Source organism: Crocodylus porosus, unplaced genomic scaffold, assembly GCF_001723895.1.
Source record: "Crocodylus porosus isolate Cpor-Errol unplaced genomic scaffold, CroPor_comp1, whole genome shotgun sequence".
Classification (NCBI taxonomy): domain Eukaryota; kingdom Metazoa; phylum Chordata; order Crocodylia; family Crocodylidae; genus Crocodylus; species Crocodylus porosus.
This window is the reverse complement of record NW_017728906.1, coordinates 65,058,915-65,064,804: the sequence shown is the minus strand read 5'-3', so window position 1 is coordinate 65,064,804 and position 5,890 is coordinate 65,058,915. Positions and strand designations below refer to the sequence as shown.

The 5,890-nt window shown below is 37.2% G+C and overlaps 1 protein-coding gene across 6 annotated transcripts in view; it reads right to left on the bottom strand.

Moving 5' to 3' along the window:
- Window positions 1-5,890, bottom strand: part of AP1S2 (adaptor related protein complex 1 sigma 2 subunit) — a 46,456-nt gene that overhangs the window by 17,679 nt on the left and 22,887 nt on the right. For 3 of the 6 annotated variants that reach the window (XR_002099816.1, XR_002099817.1, XR_002099818.1), the window contains exon 4: window positions 3,536-3,630. The exons of the other annotated variants lie outside the window; for them this stretch is intronic. The gene's annotated coding sequence lies outside the window, so the exon portion shown is untranslated. The remainder of the gene's footprint in view (window positions 1-3,535; window positions 3,631-5,890) is intronic. 6 annotated transcript variants of the gene reach the window in all.

Below are 5,890 nucleotides of genomic sequence, written 5' to 3'. Positions count from 1 at the left end.
GCCCCAAAGTTTGGTGTCATCGGCGAACTTGGCCAGTCCACTCCTGACTCCAATGTCCACATCGTTAATGAAGATGTTGAACAGGATTGGTCCCAGGACAGAGCCTTGAGGGACCCCACTGGTCACAGGGCACCACGATGAGTGACTGCCATCAGTCACAACCCTCTGGGTCCGACTACGGAGCCAGTTTCCCAGCCAGCGGATCATGGTGGAGCCAAGGCCACAACTGGGCAGTTTGGCCAAGAGGTGATCATGGGACCTACCCGCAACAAACCCGTGCTGGCTGTCCCTTAGAATGTTAGCCTGGACCAGTCCCTCAAGGATGGCCTCCTTAATAAACTTTTCTAACATTAACATTAACCTCATCTTTTAACATATAAACTTTTGTTACAGTAAAGAAAAAAGGATGGGCAAGAAACAGAAAAATCATCCAAGGCTCACAACTGGTTCTCAAAGCTATACTCAGAAATTTGTTTGCATCCAATAACAAGATTCAAACAAGTTTCACTTCAAGCAACTGACTTCGTTTGCTTACATGTCAGAATTCTAGGAAATGAAAATTTCCTAATAGTACTGAACCTTTCCCACACTCCAGCCTACACTACTTCTTGGAAACTCATCGCTTCTACCTCTCAGGCAGCTAACACTGAGGCACCTCTGATTTTTAGGAACACTGAAACCACAAAATGCTTAAGAAACCTGTCAGGTTGTGGGCTGAAATAACTGAAAGGTTTCAAAACTTTTGAAACACTTCAAACAGCCAGCTCTACAACTGTACATGCCCTTTGAAACATTACAAAAGCAGCTGAAATGCTCTAAAACAAGGTACTATTTTAAAGCATTTCAGTTCTTTTTACATGTGCGTGGGGATGGGGACTCAGCTCAAGAACTCAAATTTTGCTCTGCTTTGCCCCCTAATCCTGCCTTCAGAGAGGAGGGAGACCAGGCTGCAGAGTCAGCCTGCCAGACTGCAGACACTAGGCTCCCTCGGGTCCTGGCTGCTCCAGCACTCAGGGTTCTGCTGCCGGGGTCTCCAGTCCCAATTCTCTCTACCGCACTCTGGTGTGCAATGGAGAGGTGAAGGGGCCAGAGACTTATAAAAATCAGATATCCTAGTTTTCTCTGATAAAAAAAATCCCCAATTTTCAGGTTAAGAGAAGTAACCCTAAATCCACATTTTTCTGAGATCAAAATGAAATGCCTTCAATACATATATGTTTATACAGTAGTGTTTCATATTAAAATCACAAAAAAGTAAACCTAAAATCCACATTTTTCTAACCCCAAAATTGAGTATTTTTTTTTAAAATCAGAGAAAACCAGGATCCCTGTTTCTGATCTCAGTGGCAGGGATCCACTTTCTTCCCCACTACCAAGAGACATTTTCTGACCCCCATGACTGGAGAGTTAGGGCTGTATGCAGCCACAGTAGTTTTAAAGTGTTCCAGCCAGGGGGCACCACAGAGGCTGTATACATGTTCCCTGGCTGAACCTATTTCCTTTTGAAGCATCTGCAAGCCTACTTCACTTGGGGGCAGAAGTAATTTTTTAATGTTTCCAATTTGAGCACACCACAAATTAATGTCCTTCATATCCTGTGAATATCTGTGTCTGCTATATTTATTTCCCTAAATAGCCTCTCATGAATAGTTGAACTTCTAAAGCCACATCTGAGATTACAGCAATATATTATGTCCCAAGAATTCATCTAACGGCACATCCTACAGAGCAATTATGGAAGTTTAACATTTTCATGAAGAAAATATTGCAAAGCTTTCTAATTCAGCTATGTTCCATTTGCCTAATTAACAAGATTAAAATATTTGGGGGGGGAGGGGAAAGACCCAACAGCAATTATGAGTATTTATTCTTTAAGGAAGCCTATCCCAACTATTTATTCTGTACTGTTTCCTTTTGTTTTGGTTTGTATGTACTCAGTTATCTTTATCTTCTAAACTTATCAATTCCTCTCTTCCCATACTAATACCGAACCCTCCTACTTTCCCCTCCTCCACTTAAAAAAGATGCTGAATGCAGTTTAGTGGGCAGCAGAGACCAGGACAAATTGAGCCGAGAACACCATGTCCTAGTCTGCTGTGACCACTAAACCTTATTCAGCATCATGCCCATTACAGTTACTGGAAAGTACGTTAGGAACATAGGACTCAGAGGAATCTCAGTCATCAAATCCAGTACACTGCTATCAGTATACCTAAAGCATATTACCCCATTTCTAAATTTATCAAGTTTTACCTTATAAATAGTTAGGTTTTACCCTCACTACTCCTACTAGCAGAATTTTGCTCTTCAGATTATTAGAAGTCTTTTAATTTTTAACCTAAAGCTATATTTAGGTATACCCATTTGTTCCTGTGTCAACATCATCTTTTAGTTAAGCAGCTCTTCTCCCTTTTGGGTGTCTAAAACACTGATTTAGAGAGCAATAATGTCCCCCCTCAAGCTACATTTTTTAGATAAAACCACTCAAGCTCTTCACAGGTAGGGTAAAAGTTTGTACTGCAGACCAGGCTCATTGAGGGCACAACTTTACAAACATTCTTGAGTCTACTGCAGTCATCACACGAACAGCAGTGAAACTGTTTATATTGTAAAAGGTGAAAATCATACATATATAATGTAACCATTGAAATTATACACCATATAACTAAACAGAACTAGTAATGAACAATCAAAAGTGGTTTAAAAATCAAATTTATTAAATGTTTTTTTCTTAAAGATAAATTTTAATATTTGCAAAATTTTGGCTGTATATATTCACCAAGTTGAATTCATTTGGTCAGTGAAATAAACTATATTTACTTTTATTCTAAACAAACGCAAAAAATGATTTATTGACTATAATTTGTGTTACGGTATGTAACATTTGTATAACTAAGTTATACAAATAATGATAAATCCTATCTAGTTAGATTTTTATAACTGGACAACTCTAGTATTTTAGCTTTGTTTTTAAGGAAAGTCTTACCTTTTCTTTGTAGTATTGCCACAATGTATTCATCTCTTATGGCCTGCACAAAAATATGTTGCAATGCACTATATATGCAAATAAGCTTTGTTCTGTCATGCAGCATCTGGCATTAGATATACAATCAATTGCAGCAGCACCCATTCTATATTAGGGCCCACTTCCTTTGCATAGCAGATGTAAAAGCTCATTTTTCAGAAAATATAAATATTTAAGTGGGTTGATTATAAGTATAAAAGCCAAACATCTATTTAGTAATTAGTTTTGGTACCCATTTCTCTAGCCTCAATTAACCCACTTAATTACCAACACCAAAACAAAGCCCACAGAAGTCACGCACTTCAAACTGATGCTGTTAGTATAAAAAGGAAAATAAAACAGAACACTCAAAACACTCTCCAAATACCATCATGCAAATGTTGCATACGGTTAAGCCCATCACCCATTATTTCTCTTTATTATCCTTGCAAGGATTTCATTACGCGTGCAACAGTCTCTGCATAGCACCCATTTAATCCATGCCACCAAAATGGTAAATTTGGTAGTTACCAATAATTTAGATGGGGGTCAAAAGGGCTAATGCCTTAGAATGCTCTTAATCATAAGATATCCTCAGACAAACCTCCCCAGTCTTCATTCTGGCTCTACAAATACAAAATCAGCAGTGAACATTTTATAGTGACCACTTCAATAAACTATTTACACCTGGGTTTAAGTATTACTAGGAAAAGGTTTCTAAACTTCACACAAAAATAAATTTAATTACTTATAACACTAACATATTTCAACTGCTACTGATTTGCAAGGAAACACATCATTTAATTAGATTAACCAAAAGTTTATTGTTGAAAAGAATCCAACTAGCAAAAATATAGTGAAAAACATAGGTTATAGGATTCCAATAAGTTTCTTTTAAAAAACAAAAACAAACTTGCATTGGTTTATAAGATGTTTTAACAAAGAAATACAATGTTTTAGTTTAAAGGTCTTTTAGAACTTTTGAGATTTACAGTCAGCAACTCGCTCCTGATGGCACATGTATACTGTCAAAGGTCCATACTAGAAAGCTCAATGGCTTTTCCATGCAGGCTTCACCCCAAAACAGATGTGCTACAACCGGCTTAGTTCAGTTCTGGGCATACTGAACTAGCATGACTGCTTACTAGCATGCACCCACTGGTGCACTAGGGTGACTACATTACATCCATTTTGGGTTGCAGGATAAAAACAGTGAAGATATCATGCTTCTCCATAGCACTCTTCTTTGCTGGTGTATAATACCATAAACTCTTTCTTAAAAGTGTAATATGAATTGTTTGCTATTACAACCATAAACATTTAAAGATTATCAGGGAAGAGGCTAACACAAGAATTTGCATATATTTAACTCCCTGTGACTGAACTTTACACAGAATATTAATTTACTGGTAATACTTCTCTAATTAGAGCAACACTAACATAAAGCAAAAATTGTTTCACAAGTTCACTTAAATACCACACTACCACAGATGCAGTTTAGACAAAGTATTTTAATCCAAGTCATGTACCTATGTTTTTCAACACGTATCCTGTGGTTAGCATTACCAACAGCCAAGTTATGTGGGGGGAGGGCCATAGCAATTATTTTAGACCTCAGTGCCAGATGCAGAAATGTAACAGTAGATGGCTTAATATGCAAGTATCATCACTTCATTATCAAACTACTTAGATTAAGAAAGAAAATTACTTTTAAAAAAATTGGTAAACAGTCCTTTTTAGCAAAATTCTTTTCATGCTTTAAGTTATAAAGGCTCTGTAGCACAAAACCTTAAAATATGCAATCAATTTTAGCAAGTGTTTAAAAACTCCAACTTGGAGATTGAACTAGGAGATTTACAAGTTTCTTCTCCTTAGAAATAGGCATAACAAAAACTACAGATAAAAAACAAGTTACAATGTACTTGAGGGTGCAGAAGATGCAGGGTATGTCTACAGCAGGGGCAGGCAATTATTTTGGCTGGAGGGCCACTTAACTGGTAAGCTGTTGAGGACCACAAGGGTAGCCCTTTACAATCTTCTCAACAGACCTGCCTCTCCCAAAATTGTATTTATTGCATCTCCCTTCTCTCTCTCTTTTTTTTTTTTTTTTAAGTTTTTCTGGCATGGAATTGGGTGTCAAAATTTGGGTGTTCGAATGAAAAAATACAAGGAAATAAAACTGATTTTCTGAAATTTAACATAATTAAAAATGAAATGGGGAAATAAATGCCTTCAGGTTATATATGCCATATGGAAAAATCCTGCTTCATTAGTGTTAAATTTAATTTTAAGAACAGGCAGCCATGCAAATTAAAGTGATATAAGAAATCTCTATTATAATGCTTCCTATTTAAAGACTTTTAAGAGTTATGCATTACTATAACTGAGTCTTTACCATCTGATAGCTGCAAAGTAGCCTCTGTGGTATGAGCCCCAGTTTCAGTGAACAGCATGTACCTCAGAAGGAACCCCCCACAAAAAAAAACAAACAAACAAACAAAAAACCCTACCATAGCATAATAATGATCAACCGTCACTGCAGACCTGTTAAGGATAGACTCTTTCTACAGACTGAACCACTGGTTTGTCCCTAGAGATGCTTTGTTCTATAAGAGACTAGAGACACAATGTCAGGACAATGTGAAGATGCTTGCAGTGTTACTGTATGCACTTTGTTTCGAGGATTTCAGTCAATGGAGCTGTCATTCAGTGATTTTACTAAACATACTGACTGGTTGGAGAAGGCTCTGCTTTAGTGTAAGGCTACTGTATTTTGTCTTTCAAATCTGATGCTTCAAACAGAATGACACTCCTTTATAATCTGCATTTCATTAAAATGTGTACAGGCATACCTCGGAGATATTGCGGGTTCGGTTCCAGACCACC